General features: G+C 44.2%; 1 protein-coding gene across 1 annotated transcript in view; it reads right to left on the minus strand.

Annotated features, from left to right (window-relative positions):
• LOC138575469 (phospholipid-transporting ATPase IK-like) overlaps window positions 1-4,668 on the minus strand; it is a 1,193,252-nt gene extending 1,188,584 nt beyond the window's left edge. Inside the window, exon 1 of the mRNA XM_069649486.1 lies at window positions 4,607-4,668. The gene's annotated coding sequence lies outside the window, so the exon portion shown is untranslated. The remainder of the gene's footprint in view (window positions 1-4,606) is intronic.
• Between the last annotated feature and the right edge of the window lie 13,683 nt (window positions 4,669-18,351).

Raw genomic sequence — 18,351 nt, forward strand, 5'->3', positions numbered from 1 at the left:
AATTAGACATAAATTGTGCTAGATATTTTGATATGGGCATGAGTAGCTGTGCTGTAATTGTGAATCAAGTTATTGTGCTTACAACAGGGTGAGATATGATGTGGTTGGTATCCACAATGATTTTCTTTGATGTGACTAATATATTTGAGTAACACTACATAATGGTTTTCTGTCATATTAAATCTACCTTTTACACAACATAAGCTAAGAAGAGAAAGGGAAATATGTATGGTTACAATCACACTTTCCTGAACTATGATGGGTGTGTAACATCTGATGTTTGAGAGCCGACCACAAGAAGACATTGAAAATGGTTGGTTTTCTATCCCTTGCGTCTCTTTTCCTTTGTGTGGTAGCTTCTTTTTTAGCCCCTTCTCTCCCCACCAGGGGTCCCCCTGCTGCATTCTGCAGCTAACAAGGGGTGGGGCTGTCCTTTTATTCATGCAGGGCTTTTCCTCCAGTTTGGATTGGATTTGGGACACGGGTCTGCTGTTAGTGGCAGGGAGTGTCTGCAAACGGCTCCCAGTGCTTGATAATGGATTGTAGTGCCTACCTGAGATTGCCGTTGTTTGGACATGGCAAACCAAGCCCACCTGAAGGATGGGTGGTTGTTATTTATAGATAAGATCACCCGTTGGTAGCAGTGGCTGGCTGCTAATGCTTGGTGTTGGCTGACGGTAGGTGTTTGAGCTGTAGCTAACAGTGGTAAGCAGTATATTCCAGAGACACCACAGTTCCTAGTTCTGTGGTCCCACGTTCATGCTGGGAAGGTGACGCAGGAGGGTTGTGATGGTATCAACAATCCCGCCCCGGTACCAGGCCCCTGTGTTACCCTCACTGCTTTCCAGACATACTGGGTCTCTTCTTGCAGCCTCCACTCTTCCTCCCCACCCCACCTCAACACGCTCGTCAGATGTCTCAGACGACTGCCATTTTGCTTAGTTACCCTCTCCTAGCCATCCCACCATCTTGCGCCCGCATCTTCCTTTGCATGGTATCCCGGACATCGAGACTTTGCCCGCTTGTGCTGTAAGGATGCACCTCTTCACTGGATCCATTCCCGAGGAACAGCTCTCCAGTTTTCCATGCGAATGCACGTGGACCCATGATTGCGGGGCAGAGCAACATTTCTCTGCTGCTACTCCATGTTCCGCACAACAGCACCCCCGATTGGAAATGGTTGTGGTCATCAGGACAATGTCCTGAGGAGCTGAAGATGCATGTTCTATGATGGCATCACCACGCTTGGATACACGGGAGGTCACGTATGTTTGCAATACTCCTGGAAAACCTAAAAATACCAGAACAAGCAATATGGTGGTTTTCTTTGGGGGGCACTTGCAGACGTAACATGACTGGCAAATTGATCCAATCGAGGAGATACAACATTTGGTATGAAGTTCGTCGGTGTGGAATATGGAATACTGTTAGCTTACGCCATTTCCACATGCCGTTATGTGTTCTACTCACCCTCACTCACCTCCAGTATGGGAATACGGCTCCATTATGAAATAAGTCCTGTAACAAATTGCTTGATATCCGCTTTAGTTCAGTTTATTGAAACAACCGTTTGTAAATCATAAATAGTGAGGGGGCTATAGTGATTTGTAGAAAGTTTGGTTTATCAGGTGAGAGATAGGGGATGAGACAATGTTAAGAGCAGAGAGTCTCCAATTTGCATTGGCCGTCGATTTTGGGCTGCTGGGGATGCACCTTGGCTGACAACATTTTGAATCTCTAGAACTAGCAAGCTTTTGTAGAAGCACAAGTCAAGGACATTAGTATTATTAGCACTTGTTACAATGATATAGATGCAGCATTTGATATTATTTATTATGAGGAAGTAATTCCTGCCCTTGCTGTGCATGTCTCCATGGCCACTGTTCAAAAGAATGCAAAAAATTGAAACGGCTATTTGCCCTTCTTTTTCATGTAAACAATGACTGTGCGGAGATTAGGAAGGAATTCATAGTCAGGCACTATGAAATAGACACTGCAGTAGATTTGAGTTGGTATGCATATGTATATTAATTATTAACATACCCAGTGTTTATACACGCACATAAACAAGTCCATGTAGAAGCCTGAATTATTGAAAAGAACTAACAGATACAAAAGACACAAAGGAATTGTTATCGTCCTGAATTACCCCGGTGAAGATCAATTTGTATCAACAGTGCAGATCGAAACATGTAGGGTTTGCAATAGGAGAACTGTCTATTGGTTGATCAGTTAACACATTTGTGATTTTACAGGGTATGAAAAATTGGAGACTTGATATTCAAAATGTGCAGTGAATTACATTGCACACGTATTTGGTTGAAAATATCAGTTTGAAGTTTTCACAACTATTAAGGACATATACTATCATGTTGGTATTATATTTACAAATGTTTTAATATGATGGAATAAACACATGTTGATGGATTTTTTTTTACTTGCATTAAACTGTCTTTTGTATATCATTTAAGTACGATTCTCTGAGAAGTAATTTCTCTGCGGAAATTGGAACTCTTACACGTCGAGATTGTTTCCATGTCACAAAGAAACATGTTATGTTAGGCTTATTCGTACAACACAACTACCACCAGCAAGAGCATCTGGGTGCTAAGTGAAACAGAGGGTCCAAACAACTCACAACAGCCCGACTAAAAACAGCAGGGTTATCAGCAACCGCTGCAAGGAAAGATGGTGCTCAACAGCCCACAGAGACATAGGTAATGTATCCCATAGCCTGGCTGCAGCCACAGAAAAAGAACAGCCACCGTGTCTAGACCGATTAAGTCCAGGGACTTGGATCAGTAGTGCCTCGGATGAACAAAGTGAGCGGGATGGAATAGAGGGGCAGATCTTTTCCTGTAGATACTCCGGGCCAACCTTATGGTTAGCATGGTCTACAATACATAGGGCCTTAAATTCTACTCGTTTGGCAACTGGAAGCCAATGTAGACCGTGAAGGACAGGAGGAGAAATATGGGCCCGCAAAGGAGTAAAGGTGGCAACTCTCGCAGCAGAGTTTGGAAGTATCTGCAATCGATGCAGAAAATATGTCAGTGGCAGTTACAGTAGTCCATAATTCGGGACATGGAAGAAGAAACCACTGGTGCACGAAAGCGATCCGGTATAAAGGCAAGAATTTTCCGCAGAAGTTAAAGTTTACAGTATCCCTTTCAGCAGACCGCACTTACTTGTGCCTCCATCGATAGGAACGCTGAGGCTTTCACACCAGTTTACCTTCCCCAGGCATCCAGTGAAAATATGGACTGCATAATATAGAAGTACACATTTCTACGCACAATAAAGTAGACTGACTGAAAACATAGCTTGACATGTTGGGGATTCCCTCGTTGCCATCGATGCAGGCGGGGGAGTGTCAGCATGAATGATATAGGGGCACTCGCGGGTAGAAGGTTTGAGGGGACCATATGCATAACACGACCTCGTAGGAGCTGGATGTAGGTGTACGTGGGAGAATATTGTAAAGAGAAAATATAGTTTTTTTAATGGGATTAAAAAATACAGATTTATTGAAAACGTTCAACAATAGTAGTATTTTGAAGTCTATACTTTTTATCCTTTTGTCAGTACATATATATATATATATATATATATATGTGTGTGTGTGTGTTTGTTCACATGGAATCCTGCTCCATGGTGGTTGCACTGGATTGGGCTGCCGGGCCAGGACCGCGGCGCCTGTGCAAGATTCACATTATTCCCATATTTCATGATGAGGATCAATTCTGCTCATCTGCTGCTCTTATTTGTGTAGGCGCCTGTTTTAATGCCATATCATCTGCCTGGCCTGTTCATCCTTGTCTTGATTATCTGTGCGCCCTTAAGCCTACGGGTCCCTGGTTGCGCGTTATACATTTTAAAAAAGTAAAGTAAAAAGGTCCCATACAATTCCACCCTGATGCACCCTCCCCACAATCCCCACCCCCTCATTGTAATAATTGGGGAATGGGCCATTTGCCAATTGAACGATTTCAAAATCAAAATCCATGTCTGGAATCTATTTTTTGGATTTCAGCGAACGCCATTATAATCGCTCCGTTTAGAAAATAGCTTTTGAATTCGTAAACTTATATCATAGAAGGGGAGCAGTACAATGGATCATTCCAAGGTGAACACGACATCACGAGAGGCCCATTATGTTATAATCCTCTCGCTGGATAAAAGTGAAAGGGTACGAAAAGGAAAGCAATCGCAGGCCTGCAGTATTCAAGGCGCCATTGGCCACACAGGGCGCATGAATCGACAGGTAACCTGTGCTTCAAAAACAAAACAAAAACAGCCAACCAGCAAACATGTTCCTATAGGCCACCGTACTCCAAGAAGGCAAATTGAAATTGCCATTTTGATTTTATCTTAAAAAATATCACCCAAGTAAACATTTTCGACATCTTTCCATTTACAGTAGTCGTTTCGTGAACCTGTGAAGCACTCGGCTTGTTCTTTGTGTCTTTACATTGCACAGTCGCTGGACGCACTATTTTGCATATAATAATAACCTTCCACTTCTCGCTGTGAGCAATTTCCAGTGAGGCGTTTAAGGTGGGGCACTGGCGAATGGGAGCTGCGCGTGAGAGGACGCCGTCCTTACCTTGCTCTCCTGCCTCGTCGCACGATGGACCCCGGGCCCGCTCTGCTCTGGCTTGAAGGTGGGGTTTCACAAGCATACCTGAGCCCCGTGGGATTTTATAGGGAGAGCATGCTCCAGGCACAGGGGGAGGTCCTTAGTAAATCAGCTGGCCATGCAGGCACCGAAGCCACCTGTCTCCTGACAATACCTGCGTGTTTGCATCAAAACCTGGTGCGGTGTATGCACACCGAGACACAAACACCGGCTTGCACGCTCACATCTGTGCACACAAACGCCACTAAGCAAGCGCACAAAACCGAGGTCCCCATCGTCCATCTTATAAAATACACTCGTGCACCCCAGCTGTGGAAAACGTACCTGCAAACACCCACATAACCACACCAACCACATTCATTCCTTTAATATAATATGCCCCCCGCAAACGCAGGCTCTTCAAAGGCAAACAAAACGATCTGCACACATGGCAAGCCAGAGAGCTAACTGACCCCCGTACATGCACACACAGACATCGCGCTATGCATTGCTGGAGGACCACACGGCGTTTAAACACAACGGTAGCCTCGAGGGCACTAATAACAGTGCTAGTCTAAAGCACTGAAACACTTGTGAAAACAGATTTCCTGAGTGTGAGATTCAGGGAGACATTTTATGCTGGACCCCCTGATCCGGAAAAATCCGGGCCAATGACCAGCACTGAATCATCATTTCACACAGACAGGCACACAACTACAACTCAGATACTTTAGAAAGATGGCAGCCGTTTGATCATACATGAATAAGGACTTGTAGAGTGAGTAATATATCACATTTGCAATTACAAATGGAAGGGAGAAAGATAGTAAAATACTCATACCGACTCTGCTGTCTCTGTGAGCATACACAATTATGCATGCACTACAGGAGCAAGCATGTGCCGCACACCTTAGGCAACATTTTCATAATCTAGATTTACTTGAAACTTTGTGCTTACTATGATGCAATAATTTACATATGTAGTCACCTGAGCCAAAAAGGCCTTTCCATTGTGCCCGATCTGGCTACAAAGACCTACGAGGCAGGTTTCCAATACAATGCCCTGTTCCCCGAAGACACAAGTGCCACCAGTTCCGCCTCCTCTGCTCCGATTGGGCTTCGCCCAACTCACACATCTCTTTCAAAGAAATGGATCACCTGAGAACATAATGGGCAGTTTGCAGCATCATAATTGGGATGCAGTCCTGGGAACAGCACAGCAGGCCTCACAATGTCCCCTCTAGCATCCATACTCCCACACAATGATTCATCAGAAAAAATGTGTATTCTGTAGACAGGGCTGCGGATCAGTGGCAAAACTGCTCAGTCACGCTGTTTCCACAATGCATCCTATAGACAGGCCATATGATGTTACACAAAGTATTCATCATCAAACAAAACATACTGTTGATTACTACAACCTGGATATCGAGGGGGATTAGATTTTTTTATTTTCATATTTTTGTTTATGTAATTCTTCTATTGCGCAACATGCCCATAGGCCTCAGTGCACACGAACAAGACATACAACAATACAAAAACATAATCTTGGGTAAAGCATAACAAGACCAGAAGGGGCACACAATACCAAAGGTTTATCGATGGTCTACTATCAACTTCAAATCAGAAGGCACGTTGGAGAAGTTATTACAATTTGCAATGAAAAAAGGAAGGTTACTGTGGCCGCGGCCACTAATTATGCAATCCCTATTGGTTTACATACACCACTCCTTCAACTGAATGCTCAAATCAAATCCTCTAACAACCCCTGGACCAGTTGTTTCATGAAGCCAGGCCATCTCCTTATTTCTAAGCGTCTCTCTGCTTTCCGGCTTTACAGGGGACATAATCTTTGTAATGATAATGTTTCTTGGATCCACAGCAAGCTATTGCAATGATTTATCGGCAATATGTGGTATCTGATTTCCCAAGGCGAACAGTCCTATTGGGGTGCCACAGATTTAAAGACACGGCACACTCCAGACCAGGACTCTTTCCACTGGTAAGGGATGTGGCGCACAATAAAAACGCTTTTAATTTATTGATTTCAGATTCTGCTTTGAGAAGGCATCCAACAGGTCCCACACCCCCATTGACAAACACCCCATGTCGCAATGGACCATGAACCAGGCCGCTGTGTAATAATACAATATTTATTTATTTTTAAATTCAAGTTCAAAATCGAACAAATTAAAGGTAGGGCAGCAAACACCAGTGTAGTGATAATATTCAGCAAAATGTTATGATACACTGAATATAACATTCTAAAATTTGACACATAAGTTTAAATGGATGTGGAAGCAAAGTCACTTTTTGGACATACTTATGAATGTCACAGCTGTTAGGCACTCCCCCTGCAAAAATGTTCAAACACCTACTCGCTAAGTTTTGTGTGGGGGGAAAGGAGTGGCAAGGAGTCACAAATAAGAGGGCAACATCAGATGGGAAATTCAACCTACCACCCCAGAATCGGAGGCCAAAACGACATGAAAACCCCTTGAAAAATTAGCAAAATGGCACCCGGAAATCACTGGATAATTAGAGGTCAGTTACATGTGAGGTAGAATGGATAGGACTGGAATTCGTGTGGCTGTACTAAAAGGCAAGAAAGCTTAAAAACTACAGGGCCGAGAACTACAACAACATGAATGCAGGTAAGAAAATCGACTTTGGGAAGGAAAGCAATGCAGCAAAAATCCCACGTGCCAGAATTGCAATTTCTTCTTTTTTTTCACACATTTAAGCAAGCAAACAGCTAAGGAAATGAGTTAAACAGTCAATCAAAAATCGTTTTTTCTGATGGGGTACCAAGGCACATAACAGGTAAGATACTAAAATAAAAGGATGATTTTTTATGGGGTAGCAGTATGGGATTCTTTATAGGAAAGGTAAATCAGCTTTTACAATGAAAACAATTTCAGGGGCAAACTAGGTTTTGTTAACAGAAATGATTTGTTCTGCTGTGGCTGTATTTTAGTGACTAGATCATTAAAGAAAGCCACTGCACGCAAGGAGGTTCATTTGCAATTTCAACCAATTCGCGCCGCATTACTCTTTATATGGGAATTAATTACTTTATCTAAAAATGGTACTAAGGAATTACACAGATTGCTGAAATGATTTGAAAAGAGTTACACTAACATATGGAGAAGATTAACACAGATAGGATAATATAGATGATGCTGAAAATGTTGAGAAACAACTAGGGTTTCTTATAGGATTTTTATTTGATTTGGACAGAATGCAAGATAACAGAGCGGTGTATGCAGTTTTGATGCTGGGGAGGGTGATACTTACAAAATGCACTAGAGTTGGGTTATTGGGACCGTTGAGGTCTCTGGACAGTGGGGCCATGGTCTGGTCACTGGGCAGCAGCTGGGCTCTGCTTTACAGGAACAGCTGGGCAAAAGGGGTCTGGTCTCTGGATTCTCCCAAAGGGGATCATCGACCTCTCCTCTTTTCTCCTTAGATTAGTGGTTCTGCCTGGATCTAGATCAGGATAGGTGGTTCAGGATCAGTGGTTCTGCCTGGATCTGGATCATCTACCTCGGTATCTGGCTCTTGAATCCTGGAGTCATGCAGGGTGAATTTTGAATGTCTGGATTCTTGAATGTCCTGAATCTCCCTATGCCTCCTTCTTATATAGACAGGATGACATCAGAGGATTTTTACAATGTGGGCGGAAGTAATCTGTACATACCCCTTGGAGGGGATAGGTCAGTCTATGTGTGTCCCCTCCTCCCTGTGGATCGATTGGTTCCAAGGAAGTGACATCAGTTTAAGTGTGGGTGTTTTATGACTGGCTTTGTTTCACCACAGTTACTTTTACCAAAATAAATTATGGAAGAAAACCCTTATATTTACAAACTTCACCATTATAAAATTCAGATAGGCAAATCCCATATTTCACAAGGAATATGCTGTTTCAATTGCCCAGTCTGTATCATGTTGCTTCGCTCTTTTGGCACTCTTCACAAATTCTCATGGAAAACACTTTATCTAAAATTATACAAATAGCTACTCATAAGCCTAACAGTGTCGGGCATATTTTCATCAAGTTTTATATCTGTGCCATTTACGCTTTCGCCAGAAATGCCTTTTTACTGCCATTCACGTCCACCACATGTCAGGAAGACTCACATGGTCTTATTTTACTTGTTCAAAAATTACATTAAAACTGTCATAATTTCACATTACTGCTTCTTTAGATTACTGAAATAAATGTCTTAATGTAAAAAGTCTTTTAAATCAAATGGGCTGGATTTTTACCCAAATGTGGGTGGTCTTTCCAACCCACAGCCAAATGGCTTCCCCATGTCAGCTTGTACAGGCATTGCCATAACTCCCACTTTGAAGTCCTCCAGTTTGAATGGGAGGGAACTCACACTTCTGCGTGAAGTGCTAATTCCCTTTGGTCTATTGTCACTTGCTGGGGACAATGCCAGCCAGTCTGACGAGGTCGCAAATTTCCACATCTTGGCCCTTTCACATTTGTAAAGGGGCTTGCTTTCCCATGAGGCTGGATATCCTTGAAGTACCTGCCTTGCCAAACTGGTTCTGGAGTCTTCAAACATTTTTATTTTCTTTTTCTCTCTTTCTTCCCCAGAACCCAAGTCCTTTTGTACATAACTTTGATATACATTTAAACCACCCCAGCCCAACACATATAATACTGTTTCTGTGAAAATATTGAGGTGATTTCACATTTAGCTTTCAAAAGAGCAGTTTTCTTGCTTTTGCAAAAGCAGATTTCACACATGTGTTTATTTCAGTTCATTTTGAGATTCCCAATGCGGTTTCTGCAGCACACATTTTCTTTGGCATTAACTTTCTGAAAGCTTTTCATAGCTCTGGTCTGTTTCTGTTACACAGGGATATGCTTGGCAAATGGGTTCTTAGAAACTGACACATAGCAAGTGAGAGAGAGAGCTTCTTTTGAAGTACCTTGCGTGAGTCTACTTGTTTCCAAGAGTAAATTCAAGCCGCGTGTCATGATGCCCGCTCCCGGGGAGCCGGTTCAAGCCCTGCGTCCCTGAAAGCGGACATCCAGTCCCCAAGGAAGGACCCAGCAACCCCATATAGGGGCCCTTTGGACAGTGTCCTGGCGCCTAAGGCGCCAGGCTCATAAAAGACATCAGTCGCCCGGCTCATTATGGGAGTGCTTGGGTGCACTTACCTGATGCAGACCATGCTGCAGGATCCCGGCCTCCTTGAGGCCTGAAAGGAACTACTTTACCTGTGGGACTAATTTACCATCCGGGCGTGGTCGGGGAAGGATACATACCTGATTGGAGGAAGGATACATACCTGGAACTTCTTCCAAGGCTATTTAAACCCCACCCGAACAGCCACACGTGCTTCGCGTTGTTCTGCATCTAGCAGCTGGATGCTCACCGTGTCTGCTCCTGCATCCTGACTTCTGCCACGCCTGCCAGCATCCTGGATCACCTGCAAAGGAAGAGAAGAAGAGAACAGAAGAAGGAAAAGTCCTTACCTGCTAAAACCGCATCCCCGAGACATCTCGCCGACAATCCTGAAAAGGAAGACTTGCATTTAAAAGCTCATCGCGTCGATCGCTGCAGCGCCGCATTCCACTCACCTTTACAGGGCGCCTCCATGTTCAGCAGCGATCATCCGGATTTGCAGTCACGCCCCAGCGCCTAGGGAGAAAAAGACCAGAACAAAAGGTGAGAGAGAGAAGGGAATAAGGAAAGCTAAATCTCCATGTTAAGACTTACCTGTTGATTCATTCCCTCTTCATTTCAGGTCCGCGCCGCATCCTGGCATTTCCGGACCCCGGCCCCTAAGGGGAAAAAGAGACATCAGCGTTAATGAGCGAATGAAAAGACATTACCAAAAAACGCTCATTAAAGACTTACCTGATTTCTACAAGGATTTCACCTCTCATCTCGGGTCGGTGCCTGTTCCTCGGCATTCCGTACCCTGGCCCCTATGGGGAAAAAGACACTAGCATTAGTACATTAATGCATGGACACAAGGGGAACCTCTTATCAAAAATCTTACCTGGAAGCCAAGCAAGTTTGGTTCTCACCAATCCGAAAATCAAGTGAAGTAACTGGATACCAACACGCCCCTGCATCAGAAGCAGGATGGAGAGCTCGTCCTTCCAGACCCTAAGGTGAGACGCTACGAGAAATCACAGAAGGGTTTCGAGGAGGGTGAGAGGGGAAAGTGGGAGGCCGATTGCATTACCCCGCAGACAGTTAATCCCCTATTTTCACCTACAGAAGGATACTTCTGCGAGCCAGACAAGCCAGATTTGGGGGCCCGGTCCAGTCCGTCTTCCGAACCCTGCGCATCACCTTAGAAGAGGTCACAGCAGCACCAACCAGGCCAGCGCCTCCGTGGGAGTCAGGTGAGCGTAACACCTTGTTTAAGTAGAAATCCGAATTCTTGGCCTTTCAAGTGGTTTCCCAGCACATCAGCTGCTCTGGGAATGCCTTTGCCTCACCTCTTGCTACTCAGCAGAAATGAAACATTCCAGGAAAGGTTTCCTTAAAGGGCCTAATCTTTGTGGAAAATTAATCAAGAGCAAATTTCAAAGCCGTCTTGGGAGTCATGTGCGCATTTTTAATATTCAACATGACAGAACAGAAAAAGGTGATGCCGTTTTGAGCAGAGATAATTTTCTGCTGCATTTAGATGAAAGAAGCAAATGCAGCCATTCTTTGTAGTGGCAGTGTTGAAAGCTTGCCACCCCTGCATCAGGGAAAGAAAGCACAGCCGCTTTTGGGGTGAAATAGGCTATTTGTTGTAGGGGGCTGGCAATGTACCCCACATGTCCCACCCCGCTCTGCCACAACTTCTTGTTGAGGGAGAGTAGGACAGAGTGGGGTCCATCTGGTGGAGTACTTATTCATCAGGAAGCGGCACACCATGATCTTCCTTCCGTCTTTCGTTGGAGGGTCTGCAGCGGCACCCCCTTTCCTTCCTTCCCTTTCCAGGTCCTCCCCAGTCTAGAAGGTCCTGAAGTTAATAATCTATAATGAGATAGATAAAAACAGGTTTTAGAATCTTTTACTGACAGTCTTCCCGGAATAATTACAACAGCGGAACAATGCATATATTTTCAATTATCAGGGGTATTTGAACACTATCACCAAACAAATTACCTAACAAGGCAAAGACATGATTGGACCTTTACACCATGGTTTCATTAAACATTTTTGCAATAACAAAAAGTACTCCCTGTTAGATAGATATACCTATGGACCTACCTATTTCCTTCTGCTTTTTCTTTTCCTTTCTTCTCAATCTCCAGATGTTTCCTCTGCTTGATTTTTCTTTGGCTCATCAATCAGCTGCAATGTGTGTCTGAGGTGAAAACCTTTTAACTGATTGATGTGGACCCACTTCTCTTCTGACAGCTCTCCTTTGGGGATGCAGATATTGTAGGACCAGGCCTGGGAAGGTGACCTCCACTCCACTTTTGAACTTGAACTGCCTACGGTAGCAATGGGGCTGACCGAAAGGCTTTCTTCATGATTGCCAGGGCCCTGGGGTTTACCCTCCAGTTGGGACCGGCCTTGGCAAATACTGGGTTCCAAATTAATTTTGAGTCGGTTGAAAATGTTACTGCTTAAGTAAAAGGCAGAGGGAACACCTCACAAGAACCAAAAATTATGCTCTATGCTTTTACCATGGATAGACATTTTTAGCATTCAACTGCTAATCAGAAGATGTTTGGAACGGGGAATTTCCAGGCCCCGTACACACAGATAAACTGACTCAACAGCGTGAAGGGTCTGGTTGTTTGGGAATTTCCTGAATAACGCTTTGCTGATGAAGCTTTCTTCACTATTCAGGCCAACTCTGGCAAGAACAGACTCCCTCCCCTCATTTAACTGAATGGGGAGGAACAGCTGTTCGCCCTTCTTCTAAATCTCAGCCAGGTTTTGAGCTGGTTTTTCATCACTTTTGACTACAGGATTTGGATGTTCAGATCAGGGATTGATATACAATTTCAAAGTATTTCCTTCCAGTGTGGAATGTCACTTGAAACTGGAAGGAAAGTTGATTTTCAAAAATGGAGAGGAGTTCCCATCACCAGTTTGTTGTCCTTCTGCAATTAATGTAATATCAGGTATTTCATTATTTTGGACATGAAACTCAATTTGATCAGATTTTTGTTCAACCATGTGTCATGTGCCATTTAAACTGACATAGTTGATGCTTTGCTTTATTTTTTTTGGCTGGTTAGCCCGAGCCCAGAGGACCTTGTTTACTTAGTCTATCAGGGGAGACAACCTCCGCAGGATGTCATTCCCTAATAAGACATGGGGTCCCCTCTGGAGTCACGACTATAACTGGGTGCTTCACCTTGTGTCGCCAAATTTTTATTTCCAGATCCGCAGTCCCCTCAACGGGAATTTCATTCCCGTCCAAATCCTGAAGAGGGGATGGGGGTAAATTTAGCTGCTCAAAGGTCCTTTTGGACAGAAGAGTGGTTTGGGATGCAGTGTCCACCAGTGCTAAAAATGCACATCGCCTTTGCACTCGGACGGGGGCATAGAATCTACCTTCTTTCTCCTCTAATGAGCAAAGGTAATGGGCATTTTGGGCAAGCTGGTCGGTCAATTTCTTTATTTTGGACTCCGACACCGTGGGATTTTGGACAGTATTCTGTGTCGGAGTTTGGGAATCTGAAATAAAAATCTGTCATTCTGTTATTTGGGGAGTTTCAGGCTCCCATTTCCATTCTGATTCTTTGCTGTCCGCCCCCTTCTTGAAGACAGTCACAGAATTTATTTGGGGAATTAGAGTATCCCCTTTTTCCTCTGGTTCTACGCTGCCCCCCCCTTCTTGGAGGCAGTCACCAGAATTGATTTGTGGAATTTGAGAATCCCCTTTTTTCTCTGGTTCTGTGCTGTTCCCTCCCCCCCAGTCTTGGGGACAGTCACTAGGACCAGTTTGTGGGAGGATCCCTCTGTGATCATTACATTCTCTGGATAACGATTCCGGGGTTCAGGGATGGGTGATTCTGAATCATTCCCCACACCTACCCAGTCGGAGTTCTGGTCTCTTGGGACCAATTTTTCTTTGGGAGGAATTCCCATGTCCCTGAAGGAGAAGACTTTCTTCCCAGAATCCTCAAAGGATTCTTCCCTTCAAACTGGAGGACACTGACTTCCTACACAAAATGGGCCTTTTTGGTTTCTTTGTTTCTCCTACCCACCGTCTGTTCCCTGGGTTGCAGATTTTCGGGAGCAAGAGATTTTAGTTCCGCTTCCGGATAGTCTAGGGGTTTTTCATGGGTGAGGAAGGAAGCTTCCTCTAGGGCTTTGCACCCCCCTTCCTCCTGTGCCTCCTCCTCTGGAACCGGTGGGTTCTCGGGGTTCCCTCCCTGTCATTATTCTGGGGTGCCAGACCCATTGTTTGAGGAGTTCTGACCCGCCATGTTCAGCTGAGGGTTCTGCTGAGCCCTCAACATGCGACTCCAATCCTTAGTTAGGTTCTGGAGCTGGCGCTCCAGTTGAGACACCCGCTCCGACTGGTATGGGGGTCTTTGATCAAATCTAGGTTGTTCTCAGGAAGGGTAACTATCCCTTCTCCTGGAGTAGCCAGGGTACTGGGGATTCCCCTGGTAACCCCCACCCTTGGACTCCCCTCTCCTGGATTTGGTGGTCTGGACTCCTGAAAGCAGGAAGAGAAAGGAAGGTTGTCCTGCAGGTTGGGGTTTGGAAGGTACCAGGGGAAGAAACTTAACCCAGGGTTTGGAGGATTACTGCCCTCCTGAGGAAAATTCAGAGGGAAGTTTCCTGGGGCAGTACTCACCTGATTGGATCCCCCCTTGGGCCGGAATTAGTCCACATGTATCCTAAGATAGGTCTATTGCCCCTATACCTGGAACTGATATAACTTGCAGAGTTAGAGGTCACGTTGGGGGGGTTTCCTTCCTGACTACCACCTGCTGCTGATTGATCAGAAGGTCTTCGTTGCCTCTGATTTGGCTGGTTTTGGGAAGGTGTAATTTTAGGCCCCCCCATTTATAGGTCCAAAATAGGGGCAACCTTCATCTCCGCCACCTTGGCAGCAGCGGGGGTGTTGGTTGGTTTGGGGTTTTTGGTTTGATTTTTGTTTTCTACAGGTTTTTGGATCTCGTAGATCCGGGTAGCTTGCTCTATTACCCAGTCCAGGGTCCTGTTATCATGAACATCTCTTGCCAGCTGTGTCATAATATATTTTGGGAGTGCCTGAAAATAGGTGTTTATAAATTCCCTACTATTTGTGAGCACCCGCCTAGTGGTTTCCGCAAATGCCAGTTTTAGCTTCTGAAAAAATTCTCTTGGGGCATGATCCTATCCACACTGCAGATTGTAGGCTGCCTTGCAGGCCTCCTGGGGGTTTCTGTGTGTGGAGAAGTGTGTCAAGATGGCCGCCTTATAGGTGGACCACCTTGAATGGTTCTGGTCATCCAGCCCAGCAAAGAAGCTGGAGTACTCTGGAGAGAACGTCCATTTGGCAAATTCTATGCAATTCTACCTATTTCTTTTATGTCAAAAGAGTTCATCATCTGTTCATATAGCTCCAGATGCTCCCAGACAGAATAGTTGGCATTTTTGTGATATAGGGTAATTACATTTCTAATAGCTTTAATCTGTTTAATGGGGTCTTTCACCAGAGCTGTCTTTTATTAGCCTTCTTTTGCTGCTTCACCTGAGTCCATTCACCCTCACACTCAGGGCTGCTGCTGCTGGAGGATCCCTCTTTATCTTCTAGGCGCTCCCTGATTCTTTGAGCTTGTGAGTCTCTCTCAGAATGGTGGGGCCTAGTTTCTTCTCCCCTGTTGTCCTTTGGGCTCTCTGGGTCACTCCCCTTGGACTCCCTCTTTCGTACAGGAGAGTGGTCTTCCGACTGCTCCCTGCTTGCAGGGTTGGTGGAGAAGCCCTCCATTGCCCTGATTGGGTGGAGGTTTTCAGAATCCTCTTTTGGGGCTTCAATTCACACTCATTTTGTTCTGCAAAGTGAACCAAATGGTCCCTTTGTAGGTTATGTTTCTCCAAGTCTAGCTCCCTGAGTTTCTCCTCATAGGAGTCTTCCTGATCAGATATATATCGGCCATAATATTTTGGAATCTGTACAGGGGCGCCCATCCATCAATTTCTGATGGGCGGTGGCCTACCTGTTCAATCATGCTGGACCTACTAGAGTCTGGCTGCCTCATGATTCCTGGTTCTTGTGAACCGGTAGACATGAAGTCAGCAGTGCCTTGTGCATACAAAGTGTTAAATGGGTTGGAGGCCTTTGGTACAGAGGGCACCCCAATGTGATCCGGAGTGGCCCTGTACCTCTCTGCTTTTTCGGGGTCCCTCAAGTTTTGATTCAGCCTAGCATACTCTTTTTCTAACAGCTCACGTTTCTCCCTCTCAGAGCCTATTTCCTGATGGTAGGCTAAGGCCTGAGCCTTTTGCTTTGCTATCAGGGCTTGACTTACCTCTATTGCCTTCTCTTGAGCTGCCACCAAGCTCTGGAGTCCCCTGATCTCAGCAAAGGGGGCCTCGTTGTGTTTTTGTGCTGCCTGTATGGCCTGGGAACACTGAGACCATTTTTGTTGCAGGAGATGCATCTCCTAGCTTTGCCCATTTTACGCCTGGGTGGTCTCTTCTACATCACCTTCTACTTTTCTTGTGTGCCCCATTAAGTTTTCATATTCAGGTTTTAAGTCAGCCAGCTCCAGAAGGTCTGACTCTCTGTTCGGTAGGTCTGTTTTTAATTTGCACACTTCTTGGTATAGGGCATCTTTTTCTGATACAGGGTGCCAACCTGTTCTGTCAGGTCATCCCTTAGTTGCTTGATAGCACTTCATTTCTGGTGTTCTTGGTCAAATTATGTTTGAGAGTGGAGTTCTTTAATAATGAATGTATTACTTTCCTCTTCCAATTTCACAATCTGTTTTAGTAAAGTGGTTATTTGCTCTGAGCAGCCTCTGTTATATTTTAGTTGTTGATTCAATTTCTGTTGACTCTCTTCAAGAGAGTCAACCTTTTCGTGACACTCCAGTTTTAATGCATCTACTAGGGCCGCTTGCTCTGTGTTGGGTTGTTGCTGTACTGCCAACTCTTCTTTTAACTGTTTGATGTGCTTTTCAAATTCTACCTCAAAATCTTTGCTCTTTTGCAATTTCTCTTCTACTAATTTTTATTCACTCTAGATTTGGTTTAAGAGCTTGGACTGGTTTTGCGCAAAGATTGCACTTTCCTGATAGCTTTCTTCAATGACTATGAGGTGGAAATATATATGCACAGTACGTTGGACCAACTTAAGCTGCTCCTCTTTGATACTCTGAGTCATATAAAACACAGTCAGGGCTTGATGCAATAAGCCACTATCCCGCAACACATCAATGTTTATGGAGGTGACCTGTTGAATCATGTCTTCTAGCCAGTCTCCTGATCTTGCTCTGCCCATTACCCTCTAACAAATAGTTTGGACAGAAGGTGCTGCCTAGGCATGTTTATCTCCACTGTGGTCATTATGAAGAGTGTTCTTCCTTTATTAAATTATTTATATAAAGACAAATCTGTATTCTGCTTTTGTCTAGTTCAAGGATAATTTTACTTTATTTTTACACACAGGCCTGATACTTAGGGTCTAAGTTTTGGGATGGTGCTTTTACAGTGTAACACAGTTTTCTAACCACAAAAAGTATCACTACTTGTTCTGGGTTAGCCTGCTGTGTTAAGCTGTCCCGGGTGGAAACACTAATCTCAATCCCGTCAACGATCCCCCACTGTGTCACAGATTTAAAGACATGGCACACTGCAGACCAGGACTCTTTCCACTGGTGAGGAATGTGGCGCACAATAAAAATGATTTTCATTTATTGATTTCAGATTCTGCTTTGAAAAGGTACCCAACCCATCTCACACCCCGCCCCTTGACAAACACCCCGTGTCGCAATGGACCATGAACGAGGCCGCTGTGTAATAATACAATATTTTTTTTTTTTTAATTCAAATTCAAAATCAAACAAATCAAAGGTAGAGCAGCAATCACCAGTGTAGTGATAATATACAACAACATGTTCTGATGCACTTAATATAACTTACTTACATTTGACACATAAGTTTAAATGGATGTGGAAGTAAAAAAGTAACTTTTTGGACATACTTATGAATGGCATAACTGTTAGGCACTCCCCCTGCAACAATCCCTACACGCCTGCTGGCTACGTTTTGTTTGGGTGGAAAGGAGTGGCAAGGAGTCACAAATAAGAGTGAAGAATCAGATGGGAAATTGAACCCACCAGTTTAGAATGGGAGGCCAAAACGACATGAAAAACCCTTGAAAAAAGAGCAAAATGACACAGAGAAATCACTAGATAATTAGAGGTGAGTTTACATGTGTGGTAGAATGGATAGGATAAGAATTTGTGTGCCTGTACTAAAAGGCAAGAAAGCTTACAAACTACAGGCCTAACTACAACAACATGAATGCATGTAAGAATAACGACTTTGGGAAGGAAAGCAATGCAGCAAATATCACACGTGGCAGAATTGTAATTTCTTCTTTTTTTTCACAGATTTAAACAAGCAAACAGCTAACATATGAGATAAACAGTCAAATCACAAAAATTGTTTTTTTTTCTGATGGGGTACCAAGGCACATAACAGATAAGATACTAAAGTGAAAGGATGACTTTTTATGGTGTAGCAGCATGGGATTCTTTATAGGAAAGGTAAATCAGCTGTTTTAATGAAAACAATTTCATA

Source organism: Ambystoma mexicanum, chromosome 1p (genome assembly GCF_040938575.1).
Source record: "Ambystoma mexicanum isolate Mex_15411 chromosome 1p, UKY_AmexF1_1, whole genome shotgun sequence".
NCBI classification, from domain to species: Eukaryota; Metazoa; Chordata; class Amphibia; order Caudata; family Ambystomatidae; genus Ambystoma; species Ambystoma mexicanum.